Source organism: Miscanthus floridulus, chromosome 10, assembly GCF_019320115.1.
Source record: "Miscanthus floridulus cultivar M001 chromosome 10, ASM1932011v1, whole genome shotgun sequence".
Classification (NCBI taxonomy): Eukaryota; Viridiplantae; Streptophyta; class Magnoliopsida; order Poales; family Poaceae; genus Miscanthus; species Miscanthus floridulus.
Window position 1 is genome coordinate 27289724 of NC_089589.1, and position 14331 is coordinate 27304054.

Genomic DNA, 14331 nt, shown 5'->3' on the forward strand with positions numbered 1-14331 from the left:
AGGGAATTCATCGTGGAACAACAGAGGGAGTAACAATAAAGTATGCATGCTACTCCAAGACTATTATTATTACTACATACGTCTCTAGCACTATCGATTATAGAATGTATAAAAGACCTCGCCTGCAGGTGGAGTGCCGCATGGACAAAAAGCAGCCTTGGAGGCTGGAGCTATCATCGCTTCGGCCGAAGAAGAAGCAATGGAGCCGATTACTACGCTGCGGGTCGTCGTGAGGCAGTCAGATGTTGGACACTGCAAATAAATTCATGGTGACTAGAATGCGATGTGATGTGAATTAGTTTTTTTATTCGAATCTGTGTTACTGTGGATGCAGGTTACCACCTGAGAATACAGAGCCTTGTACATATAATTAAGTTGTGAGTCGTCATGTGACAAAACAAATGTTATGATACAGCTTATTCCGGCTTGCGGATTCATTGTGAGCCTGAAAATGTACGTAGGTTGCCAACTAAATGTTCATATATATGCTGCCAGTGCCATGAGAATGCAGCTTCCTAACAAGGCTCCTTTTATTTTTCAGATATTTAAATTAGTAGCAATATAAAGGACCGAAAACGTTGACCAGAGGGGGGTGAATACGAGCCGTAAAATTTCTCTCGAAATATGTGGCCGCTGTCCCAAAATCACCGCCAAACCAGCACACCAAAAGAAGTTCCCAAATCTAAAATATCCATGCCAACTGATGACGAGAATACTTAGGGCCCGTTTGGGACGGCTTGCGCCGGCTCCGGCTTTTCTGACTGTAGCGCGAAGCCGGTTTTCTCTCTCCTGCTTTTCTGTCTCACTGTAGCACGCGTACTGTAGCACTCGGGGAAAAGCCAGAAAAAATGGCTTCTCCGGCTTCGATGAACAGCGACGATGTCAGTGAGAGGGGAAGAGGAGGAGAGAGAAAACCGGCTTCGCGCTACAGTGTTGCTACAGTGCCGATGTCAGATAAGCCAAAGCCGGCGTGAGCCGTGCCAAACAGGCCCTTAGATAAGTTCCTTGAATCGATCGAAAACCAACGCAAAAGATGGAACTTAAATCCGAGCACAAACGCGCAAACCACGGATGAAACAAAAGAAAACAGGGCTGGAAATTCGAACCTGCCAGACTGGAAATTGGGCCGGCACTTTTGACAGGCACTGGACACCACCGCACGATCAGGAGGCGGTGTACACCGACAGCCGCGAACAGAACCGAGAGAAAAACCGCACGAACGGAGGGAAACAGCTACCGCACGGCACTGGGTTGCATTGCACGTACCGAGCGGAGATGGAGAGAGGAACAACCAGCGGTGGGTCTGCTCGCCGCCGGCCAGATGCTGCGCTGCCAATCTGAGACAGACAGAGAGCAAGCACCGAAGGAAGTAGAGACAGGGAGGAGACCGACGAGAGGATGGCCACCTGGGCGAGCGCCGCTCGGGCTCTGGGAGCACGCGGCTCCTGCTGCTTGGCGCATGCCTTCGGCCTCTCTGGGCGAGCACCGGCTCGGGCCTGGTGAGCACGGTGCTGGTGCTCAGTTGCTCGTCTCCCCACACGCAAAAGACGAACAGGAAAAGCAGTGCCTCTGCTAGGCACGAAGATTGTTCTGATTAATAAAAATGTGGAGAGATACATTTGGCCTCAGTTTAGCATTTTGGCACATTAATCATGGCCGCCGATAACTCGGGCAAAAGATTGCCCGAACCGCAACATAGTTATCGAGGGTCATGCCATAAGCTTCTGTGTAAGACATCGCCTCTGTAATCCGCGTGACACACTGCCTCTGTAATTGGATTTTCAAAGACGGCCTCATAAGAAGGCCATCTCTGAAAATGACCTTGTTTTCAGATATGGTCTTTTTAACGCCTCTGAAAATCTATTTATAGATGCAGGGAGAGATTTTTAGAGGCAATGGAAGAAAATGTCCGCCTCTGTAAATAAAACCCACTGTCTCCTGAAATCATTTTTGTGGTAGTGTTTTTGTACACGGTCTATACCAAATAAGATTAATTTAGAAAGCAAGAACAGAAAAGATCATCTGATCCTGAAATTAAAAAAAAATTAGAAAAGTGACTGGTACTTATGCAAGATGATTTAGTAATCTCTTTCCCATATAACATTATTTAACAAACAGAGAACCAAATGTGGGTAATATATGATTAGAAGAGCCACCATGGTGATGTCTGAAAACCTCTGGATTAAGTGAGGATATGGTACATTGCATCAGATGCTATATATCCCAGTGCCATCCATTTCATATAATAGTATTTTAGAAATAGACAAATATTTTGATCAAACATCATATTCTGTGCAATGTGCATTAAATGCATCAGCAAAGCATTGTAAGTTCACACTGTACCCAAAAACCATTACATAGGGCACTTTATGCTTGCCACCGATAAACTAGATCATGAAAATTCTCTAGAATGAATGACCTCAATAGTAGTTCTATTATTAGCATAAGTAAGTAAGACATACGTGTACAGAACACAGGCAGCTTTCGATTTATGCACGATAAATAACCATTGTTAAATAATTATAAGCACATAGTGGTGGAACGAATACATGACCAAACAACAACTACAGAAAAAAAAAGAATCTACTACAGCATTTATTTCAACGCCTTCTCCTCACCAAACAATTATACCCTAATAATGAAATATTTCGATTCGTCAACTATATGTAACAAGGAACATGAATCGTGTTAGGTGTTATTGTGTTGATGACATATAACATGAAGTCTCAAGCACGTTCATACTCATTCCACGGTCTACTGAACTTTCTACCAATATCTTCAGTGTTACACACTCACCAGAAATTAACTCATTACCTCATTTGGGCACGAGCGTGGCGATGCGGAGGTCGGTATGAGCGGAGGAGACGCAGTCGTCGGCGACTCCGCTTGACCGGAGCGCATCGGGGAGCGCCGCCCAGGACGCGTGTGACGGAAGGAGCGCTCGCGCAGGGCGGTCGGAGAGTTGGAGTCGGCCAGTGTCGCTGCAGGTGACACGATGTAGCAGAGCCGAAGATGCGGTACTGCGACTGAGAGAAGGACTCCACCAGGACGGGGCGGGGCAGAGGCCGAGGTGGTGGCGGAGCTGTACGGCGAGGTGGTGCCCGCGCTGCCGGAGGATCGGGAGGAAGGCCATGTGAGATCTGTGTGAGGCTCTGAGCCGTGTGATTTGGTAGTCTCCAGAGACAAGTAAAGCATGGAGAAGGCAGGTGAGTGGGCCGCTGATAACATTCTCGATCCATTTTCATAGTGGGCCAACTGGGCTGACATAAAGTAAGGATGCAAGTGGCAGCCGTTTTGGTATTTTATAGGTCGAAGTAGTTTAGTTTGTTTCTTCCCCTAGACTAGATTAGTTGAGCGTGGCAGCATTGTAATTCATTTTTATCAAGTTTCGGGTCACACACAATGACCGAAAATATATAGAACTTGAATCTGTATAGATAAGGTCTATTGTTTGATCTTGGTAAGGACCGACCCGTCTTTGTTGTTGGTCTGGTAGAAGTGTCCAAAAGAATTGAAAGAGTTTTAAGTTGTCTTGAAAGAAATGGAGTAAAAGGAACTGCTAGATGATGCTAAACACTGGGATCGGGTCGGACTCGACTTGGGCCAATAAAAAATTGTCATGTCAAAATTTTTGGTCCGTCGACGCAATGGCAGATGGGATTATATCAGGTTTTACTACTTTGGGTCAGCTTTCTCAGGTTGGATCGGGTCATGGGTCTAAAATCATACCAGCCAGTCAAGTCAGGTCCAAAAATTTTGGAAGGTCGAGTTAGGTGGCCCATGATCAAAATTCATATCCACACGGAGGATGCGTAAACGGTAATGCTTGGTTGAGGGCGTCCGTCCGTCCGGACGGACCAACCCCCGCATGCACGTGACGACCAAGGAAAAAAAAGCGGGGCGTGTAGTTGCAGTCAGGCAGGGCCTGCACCGGTCCTTTTCTACGGGGCAGCGCATGGGAGCATGGGCGGCTTCTCGTTCGGCGTGGGGTGCATACGACGTGGGGCAGCGCATGGGAGCTCGTGCGGCCACTCGTTCTACGTGGGGCGCAGGGCAGCGCATGGGAGCACATTTGGCCTCGCTCAGCGTGGGGTGCATGCAATGCGTGAGGGCCTGTGCATGCGCTGTGACCAGAGAGAGAAGGACCGGCAGAGAGGAGCGCGGGGCCCGCATACTCTATGGCACCAGCTCCGTATGTTTCATGCGTTTAGATGTATATTTTCATATGTTTCATTTGGATGTTGCATGTGTTTCATCCGGATGATGTATGTGTTTCATCTGGACGTTGCATATGTTGCAATGATTATACAAGTATGTTGCAAGGGTATATTTCAAATGTTTCATCTGTTTTAGAAGTATGTTGCAAGTGTTTTATTTGGATGTTGCATATGTTTCAATGGCTATATACACATGTTGCAAGCGTCTATTCAAAATATTCAGACGTATGTTGCAAGTGTTTTTATCTAGATGTTGCATATGTTGCGATTGCTATACACATATGTTGCAAGAGTATGTTGCAAATGTTTCACCTGTTTCAGACGTATGTTGCAGAAGTGCTTCATGTTGCAACATTAGCAGGCGCATGCGGAGGCAGTTCATGCGGGCGCAGTGGTCCCCACGTGTGTCGCAAGCGAAGCGGGCGTGGGTGGTCCACACCTACATGCGCATCAGGCGCACAACTGCATGTGAAGACGCACCAACTTGCAAGGGCGGGTGTGCAGGCTTAGCAGTTGCATGCGGCAAGCGGGGTGGACGTGCAGGCGCAGCAAGTGCATGCAGGGCAGGCTTAGCAACATGCGTGGCAGACGAGATGGACGCAGCAGGGGACGCGGGCACGGGCATCTGAACGTCCGGGCACTAGGCACGCCCGTGCATAAAGCATGCATGGCAAGCTAAACCTTTGGCCACAAAACTAACCGATGTCCTATTTGGTTGAAACAAACTCGCAACTTCTTCCTTCAGTGTAAAAGTGCATACTTCTAATCATTAGTTTCCTCTTTATGCCGGCCTCTTGATCAAATTTTGGCAAAAATTCAGCTAATTATTAGCTAAACCTGAATATTTTCACTGGTCAACAGAATGAATGCAGGTCCAAAAATTGCAAGATTCACCTAATTCCGTTGAGTCGAAAAAGTTTGTATCATTTAAATCGCATACCCGGTTCCAAGCATGAAATGCGTATTCCCCATTTCCCTACAGCCTTCCCTGTACCAACCCTCCACCAACACAACGTCACAATGCGATGCAAGTATGCAACACACTCTGTACACCCTACCTTAGCTTATCACATTGCAAGGATGCATGAAAAGGCTTAAAGATCGCATGCTCAGCAGCCATGCCCAAGCCAAGATCCTTCCTTCTCCACCTTCTCCTGATCGCCAGCTGCATTGCCAATGCCGCCGCCGCCGCCGCCGATGATGCCCCGTCCCAGGGAGAATGGCAGCTCCTCCACGCGAGCATCGGCGTGTCGGCGATGCACATGCAGCTGCTCCCGGGGGACTTCGTCCTCATGTTCGACCGCACCGACACGGCCCCCTCCAACATCTCGCTGGCCGCGCTGGCGCCGTGCGCGGCCACCGTCGACGGCGCCGACTGCACGGCGCACTCGGTGCTCCTGGACCTCCGATCCAACGTGCTGCACCCGTACCCGCTCGCCACCAACCCGTGGTGCTCGTCCGGGGCGCTGCTCCCCAACGGCACGCTCCTCCAGACCGGCGGCTTCTCCAGCGGCGACCGCGTCGCGCGGCTCTTCTCGCCGGCCACGGGCTGGGTCGAGCTCCCCTTGTTCCTCGCCGCGCGGCGGTGGTACGCCACCGACATGATCCTCCCCGACGGCCGCGTGCTCATCCTCGGCGGGCGGCGGTAGTTCAACCTCGAGTACTTCCCGCACGCCAACGCCGCGCCGGCGCTGACGTTCTTCCCGTTCCTGGACGAGACGACGGAGCCGGACGCCGAGAACAACCTGTACCCGTTCCTCCACATGCTCCCCGACGGCACCGTCTTCGTCTTCGCCAACGACCGCGCTGTCGTCTTCGACCCCTACAACCGCGCCCCGCTCCGCCGCCTCCCTCCCGTCCCCGGCGGCGTGCCGCGGAACTACCCGTCGTCGGGCTCGTCCGTGCTCCTCCCGCTCCGCCCCAACGCGCCCGCGCACGCCGAGGTGCTGGTCTGCGGCGGCGCGCCGCGGGGCGCGTACCACCTGGCGCTGCGGAACGGCACGTTCGTGGCCGCCGACCGGACCTGCGCGCGCGTCGTGCCGACGGACCCGGACCCGGTGGTGTGGGCGATCGAGGAGATGCCGATGGCCCGGGTGATGGGCGACATGGTGCTGCTGCCCACGGGCGACGTGCTGATCGTGAACGGGGCCGCGGCGGGCACCGCCGGGTGGGAGCTGGGGCGGGACCCGGTCACGCGGCCCGTGCTGTACAGGCCCGACGAGCCGCTGGGGTCGCGGTTCGATCAGTCGTCGCTGGCGGCGTCGGCGGTGCCGCGGATGTACCACTCGTCGGCGGCGCTGGACACGTACGGCCGCGTGCTGGTGGGCGGCAGCAACCCGCATGTCGGGTACGTGTTCGCCAACGTGACGTACCCGACGGAGCTGAGCCTGGAGGCGTTCCTGTTGGAGCCGGCGGTGTCCGCCGAACCCCTGCTGCTGACTGGAACGCCGGCGAACGCCGGAGCGCGATCACCGGGCGCAACACACACAATGAACTGGACAACAGAATGCGATGGATTTTTCCGTTGCACAACAGCCGCAGCTTTTCGGGGTTTTTTTTCTTGCCTTTTATTATGCAGATACATGGGCCTGAGCCCGTCCCCTGCCACCACACGATCGCATGCACGACGACCATGCAGTGGCGGTGACCACTTACCCGACTCACGCGGCCACGTCCTGGACTGGGCACATCTCCGCCCGGGACCGTGGTTCTACGCGCTAAACATGACACATGCAGAGTTACAACAGGATTACAACTGAAAGGAAAAAGAAACTCAACTAAACATGCTAAGTCTAACAAATCACCCCCTAATCCTGTTGTATCTTAAGGATGCCCAGCTTCTGTCGCAGCTCCACGAACCTCATCCTGCTTAGTGCTTTTGACAGTATGTCAGCCAACTGGTTGTCGGTTCTCACGTGTTCAACATCAACCTGCCCATTGCTGACACAATCTCTGATGTAATGGAAGCGAGTGTCAATGTGTTTACTTCTTTCGTGGAAGACAGGATTCTTGCATAGCTCTATGGCCGATTTGTTATCCACAAGAAGTTTGAACTTCTGAACTCTTCTTCCCATCAGTTCAGCTAAGAGCCTGCTAAGCCACACTCCCTGACAAGCACCTGCTCCTGCTGCCATGTACTCGGCCTCACACGAAGAGAGGGCAACAACTTTATGTTTCTGTGAGGTCCATGTCACCAAATTTGATCCCAGGAAGAATACCATGCCAGTGGTGCTTCTGCGCAGCACGAGATCACCACCATGGTCACTGTCTATGTATCCCAACAGGTTCAGACCTCCATCTCCCCCTGCACCATACTTGAGCCCATAGCTGATAGTTCCAGATATATATCTGACTATCCTTTTTACAGCACCCCATTGCTCACTGTTTGGTGACTCCATGAAACGACTTGCTATCCCAACTGCATAAGCAATATCTGATCTTGTGTTAACCAAGTATCTCAGACTCCCAATTATACTCCTATACCTGGTAGCATCAAGTACCTTTTATGCAGTTCCTGATACAAGTTTCACACGCTGTTCCATTGGTGTATCTATAGAATTACAGCCTAACAGACCACACTGTTCTACTATCTTGGTAGCATAGGCACTTTGGCAAATTGAAATCTCATCGTCCTTTTGAGTCACCTCCATCCCAAGGTAGTAACTTAGTAGGCCTAAGTCACTCATGCTGAAAAGCTTCTTCATCTGCTCCTTGAATCCACAGATCTTACTGCTATCTGGACCACAGATGATTAAATCATCTACATACACACCAACTATGAGGAATGAATCACCCTCACTTCTTCTGTACACAGCATGCTCTTCCTCACTCCTTCTGAAACCGAGTTTGTACAGCTCTTGATCAAGTTTTGCATTCCATGCTCTTGGAGCCTGCTTCAACCCATATAAGGCCTTATTCAACTTAAGCACCAACCCTGCATTGTCTGGATCTTTAAATCCTGGTGGCTGATGAACATACACCTCTTCTAGGAGATCCCCATTTAGAAAAGCAGTTTTAACATCCATATGATGGACCTCCCAGCCCCCATTTGTAGCTAGAGCCAAAAGTAATCTTACTGTTTCTAGTCTGGCCACAGGTGCAAAGACTTCATCAAAATCCACCCCTTGTTTTTGTGCATACCCCTTTGCCACAAGTCGAGCCTTGTGTTTGACAATGTTACCAGTTGCATCTTTTTTCACTTTAAACACCCACTTGAGACCTATAGCTCGCTGACCTTTTGGTAGCTCTATCAGTCTCCAAGTGCTGTTGTCACTGATGGATTGCAGTTCTGCATTCATTGCATCCGTCCAACATTTTTCTTCCAAAGCCTCCTCAACACTTGCTGGTTCATCAGCTGCAAGCAAGCATAATCCACTATATTCATAGTCATGTATCTCCTCAGTGGCATCAAACAAATCAGTCAAGGACCTGAACCTGACTGGACCCTGAACAGAGTCTGAGCTACCTACAGAGTTCGACCCAGTGGCATTAGAGCCTACTGCAGAATTATTTGGTGTCGATGGGGACCCTGGTAATGCTGGTAATGATGCCTGGGGTGACAGTTCGTGACCCTGTTCCCCCTGATCCTGCTGACTGCCTTCACCCTCTTCAAATACAGCTGCAGGTTGCATTGTCGGTTTTGCTACAGTAGGCAGAAGATCAATAATAAAGCTTTCAGTTTCAGCCTGGCCTGAGCTTCTTGGGGTATCCCAATTCCATTTCTCTTGCTCCTCGAACACAACATCTCGGCTCACATGTAGTTGGTTGTTTACAGGATCAAACACCCGATACCCTTTTGTTCCTGACTCATACCCGAGGAAAACCATTTTGGTTGATCTGTCAGACAATTTTGTGATACCAGGCCCAACTTTCTTTACATGTGCTACACACCCAAAAGTTTTCATATGATCCACCCTGGGTTTCTTTCCATGCCAAGCTTCATATGGTGTCATGTTCTGAAGGCTTTTGGTTGAAGCTCGATTTAATATGAACACTGCAGTTACAACAGCTTCACCCCAGAACCTTGGTGGCACATCTTTTGACTTTAACAGGCATCTAGCCATCTCCACTATGGTTTGATTATGACGCTCCACTACTCCATTTTGCTGTGGAGAGTAAGCAGTAGTAGTGTAATGCTTGATGCCTGTATTATTGGTGAAGACAGTGAATAGGTTTGAGTTAAACTCTCCCCCTCTATCAGTTCTCATTGCCTTCATCCTCTTGCCATATTCTAATTCAGCTTGCTGTTTAATTTTCTTGAAGTATTGTAGTGCTTCATCTTTAGCTTTCAACAACTCCACCCACATGTATCTGCTGTGGTCATCTACCACAAGCAGAAAATACTGTTTCCCACCTGGGGTTGGTGGGCTGATCTTTCCACACAAGTCAGCATGAACCAATTCTAAGCCCTAACTTGCTCTGAATGAGGATTGCTGAGGGAATGGTTTTCTGTGCTGCTTTCCCAATGTGTAGCCATCACAAACCTGTTCAACTCGATCTATCTCTGGTAGGCCTTCCACCATCCCCTTACTGCCTAGATCTCGAAGTGCTCTAAAATTCAGGTGACCAAACCTTGCATGCCACACCCAAGTTGGATCTGCTAAATTCATGTGCAAACAAACAGGGGGTACTACTGCATTCTTCAGGGTATAGAGCCTGTTACTAGTGCGTGAGACATTGATCACTAGTTTACCCTCAGTATCAACAACTGTAAGTCTGCCATTTTTCATTAACACTTCACACCCAGCCTCCTCCAATTGGCCTAAGCTGATGATGTTACTCTGTAACTTGGGAATGTAATACACGTTGGTCAGTACCTTGTGTTGGCGATCTCGTCCCTCCATGACGATTGAGCCGAGCCCCTTGATCTCAACGCAGGAGCCGTCGCCGAAACGAACAGTACCTGACACCTCCTCGTCAAGGTGTGTCAGTGCTTCCCACGTTCCCGTCATGTGGTTGCTGGCTCCTATGTCCAGCACCCACACGCCGTCATCGCAGTGGATGGGAGCCACCTTCTTCTCCGCCAGATGTACGAACTTGGTGGCCTTGTGCACGATCTCGCTTGCCGACGCCATGAACAACGCCGGTTGTGCATCAGCGACAGCCACGTTCGCCGCCTCCTTCTTCTCCCCATTTTTCTTTTCCTTCTTGGGCCTCTTGCAGTCTTTGACCCAGTGGCCATAGATGCCGCAGTTGCGACACCTACCTTTACGCTGAGGAGTGTCCTCCGACGTGAGCTTGACGGCCTTCTGGCCACTAGTTCCACCGCCGCCATCATGCTTCACCGGCGATTTGCCCTTGTACTGACCGCCACTGCCACTGCTTTCTTTGAGTGAGTTGGACTGAAGGCGATGTTTGTATTTCGCGATCCAGTCCTCCTCGGCTAGAAGCAATCGACCAGCTTTGTCCACAATCTGTTCTACCTTCTCCTCCATGCGTTCCTCCGCCGCACGCAGCCTCCCCACCAGTTCTTCGACCGTCATGGTTTTCAGATCACAGAACATTTCGATCGAAACCACAACCGGCGTGAATTTTGCGGGGATGACTCGGAGAAATTTCTTCACGACTCGGGGCTCATCCACCGTCTCCCCGAGGGCTTTAAGGTTGGCGACAAGATTGTTAATCCTCATGCCGAAATCGTCGACTGTCTCCCCATCCTTGAAGCTGATGTTCTCAAATTCTTGTAACAGCTTCTGGGCATTGACTTCCTTGACACGATCAGCACCGAGTCGCATCGTCTTGACCGCCTCCCACGCCTCCTTGACGGTGTTCTTTCTTCCCAACGTCGTCCACATCTCCTGTGGCACAGATCGGTTCAGGCAGCTCATCGCCTGACTATCCTTGGAACGCTTGACGTTCGTCCCCGGATCGATGGTGTACCAGATCTCCAGCGCTTCATAGTTGCATTGCATCAGCATGGACCATTCGGAGTAGTTCGTGCGCGTGAGCATCGGCCACATGAGCGAGCTCTCGCGAACGCCACTTCCCGCCTCGGTGCTTGTCGACGTCTCGTCACCCATCTTCGCCGCCGCCGCCTTGCACGGGATCACGAACTTCTTCCGAGGGGGCTCTCGCGGTGGGCTAACAGACCCACTGTAGAACATACACCTATGCTCTGGTACCACTTGTTGGAGCCGGCGGTGTCCGCCGAACCCCTGCTGCTGACTGGAACGCCGGCGAACGCCGGAGCACGATCACCGGGCGCAACACACACAATGAACTGGACAACAGAATGCGATGGATTTTTCCGCTGCACAACAGCCGCAGCTTTTCGGGTTTTTTTTCTTGCCTTTTATTATGCAGATACATGGGCCTGAGCCCGTCCCCCGCCACCACACGATCGCTGCTCGATCCGGTTTCTCTGCCACGCCGAGCGACATGCACGACGACCATGCAGTGGCGGTGACCACTTACCCGACTCACGCGGCCACGTCCTGGACTGGGCACATCTCCGCCCGGGAGCGTGGTTCTACGCGCTAAACATGACACATGCAAAGTTACAACGGGATTACAACTGAAAGGAAAAAGAAACTCAACTAAACATGCTAAGTCTAACAGTTCCTGCCGCCGTACATGGACCCGCGGCACGACGGCGCGCGTCCGCGGGTGCTGCTGGCGCCCGCGGAGGTCGGGTACGGCGAGGCGACGGCCGTGAAGTTCGTGATACCCACCGGGATGATGGCGGAAGGTGCGGGTGCGGGTGCGGGTGCGGGTGCGGGCAGGGAGGTGGTGCGGGTGGCCGCGGTGGCTCCGGCGTTTGCGACGCACTCGTTCGGGATGAACCAGCGCGTGGTGGAGCTGGCCGTGGGGAGGGTGGCGGAGCTGGACGTCGGGGTTTACGAGGCCGTGGTCGCCGCGCCGCCGACGCCCGGGGTGGCGCCGCCCGGATACTACATGTGGTTCGTGGTGCACGCCGGCGTGCCCAGCAGGCGTGGGTGTGCATGCGGCCGCTCGGACCAGGCACCTGATTGAATGGCCTGAGACTGAAAGTCCAGAGATGCATTTTGCGTGCGTGGTCGTGGTTTGACTTTTGACTACCGATACTTGTAGTAGGACAGATTGAACTTCAACCAAGGTTTGCAATGGAAGAAATTCCAAATTTTACAGTCACAGTGGAGTGGATCCCTCAAATGGCCAAAGGCTATATCAATTTTTTCTGATCATATAATTACAATGTAACTTCCCTTGACCATTTTTCTTTCTCCAGCTCTCCGGTGCTGGACATTAAAATTAGCAGCTAAAATCAGTACTAGTGGATCTAAACAGATTTGCTAGTAAACATGCTAATTATTAATTGGAGGACTGCTAACTATTAGTCCTATTAGCAGGTTTATACTTGCTAATAGTTTATATGCACCTTCAACTCGTTATCCTGCCATCTATTAGCAGCTATTAGCAGGTGGATCCAAACGTCCCGTACTAAAAATTAGTTAGCTAAAAATAGTAGTCTTTAGCTTTAGCTAGCTAATTTTTAGTGCTAAACAAATCTAAACATGTCCTGTCGGTGACAAGGTGTTGGGCGACTGCGAACTTCATAGAACAGTGGCGCACGACGTGGAGCATCGCCTGTCAGGCTAGCGTAGGGACGGACATATGAGATGGACCGGGCGGACTGGCGGCATGCCGGCATGCCACCATTGAAAAGGCCAGCGGTAAGATGTGCATTGGCATCACGAGCGAAGAAACGATGTTTTGAACATGATCTTGCACCTGCTAATTAAATAGTAGGTCTCTCATTTCATTTGTGGTAGAAACTCAAACTGACCCACATTAACGCGGTTTGTTTGGATTAGCTAGGACCTAGCTATTAGCTGGGGCTCTCCTAAAAAAAAGCTATTATTAGCTGGCGCTAAAAAATAATCTAAGTTAGTTAAGATTAGGTAACTAATTGGTTGACAGTTAGTTGAGGGCTTGACTAAAATATTAGCTCACCTATATTAGCCTCCAGTTTGGTTGAGCTAGGATTAGCTTTAGCTAATTGTTATTTGTCCAACAATTAGCCCTTGATACCCAAACATGCCTTAAATTCATGATTCACCCCTTCTAGAAACTAGCAACTCCTTTTTCTAGTCTAATTTGTTGTCTTATAAGTTCTATAAGGTGTGGCGCCTGCTATGTGGGTTTGTGAATGAAAATGAGACTGAATAGAAATAGATGGTATGTGATTGGAATATATATAAGATTTTTTTTAAATCCTTTCCTTTATAATACAGAAGTGAATACCAATTACCAAATAACCATAATAACCTTCTTAAAGGAAGGATGAGCCAATAAAAAGTAGCACACTTCTTGCACATGATATTCCACATATTGTTTAAATCAAGGCCAAAGTTGTGTATTATTGTTGTATTGGAAGATCATGAAAACAATCTAGTTCAAGTAAAAGACAACAATGTAAATAGAATCATCTGTGATGGGGCGGTGCAAATTGAGGTCCCAATCTAAACCGGTCACTGAGGCAGTGATCCCAATTTTTACGAAGTTCACCTACGTCAATTGTTAATGCTCAGAAATTGCTATATTTTGCCCAGTATATAGTTCAAACAAACTCACAATTTCTTCCTTCACTATAAAAGTTCAAACTTATCAAACTATAATCATCTGTTTCGTCTCTGTGCCTCTTGATCAAATTGTGGCAAAGATTCAGCTAAATACTAGCTAAACATGAATATTTTGACGGGTTAAATGAAGTCTGGTCCGAAATTTCTGACTCTTTGAATCGTGTAACCCTGTTCGAAGCATCAAATGCGTATTCCCCATTTCCCTCGTCCCTCCAACCTTCCCTGAACCAACCCTCCACCCAACACAATGCAATGCAACCTTCCCTGTACCATCACAATGCAACGCAACACACTCTGTACACAAGCTAGCTACAAACCTACACCCACACCTAGCTTATCAACATCGCAAGGATGCATGAAAAGGCTTAAAGATCGCATGCATGGATGCATGCTCAGCAGCCATGCCCATGCCAAGATCCTTGCTTCTCCACCTCCTCCTAATCGCAGGAGCCCACCACACCGTCCTCGTCGTTCCAGGGAGAATGGCAGCTCCTCCATGCGAGCATCGGCGTCTCGGCGATGCACATGCAGCTGCTGCCGGGGGACTTCGTCCT

At 50.1% G+C, this 14331-nt stretch overlaps 1 pseudogene; it reads left to right on the forward strand.

Annotated features, from left to right (window-relative positions):
* The first annotated feature begins 5236 nt into the window (after positions 1 to 5236).
* On the forward strand, positions 5237 to 12184 carry LOC136485435 (aldehyde oxidase GLOX-like; annotated as a pseudogene).
* The last annotated feature ends 2147 nt before the right edge of the window (positions 12185 to 14331 follow it).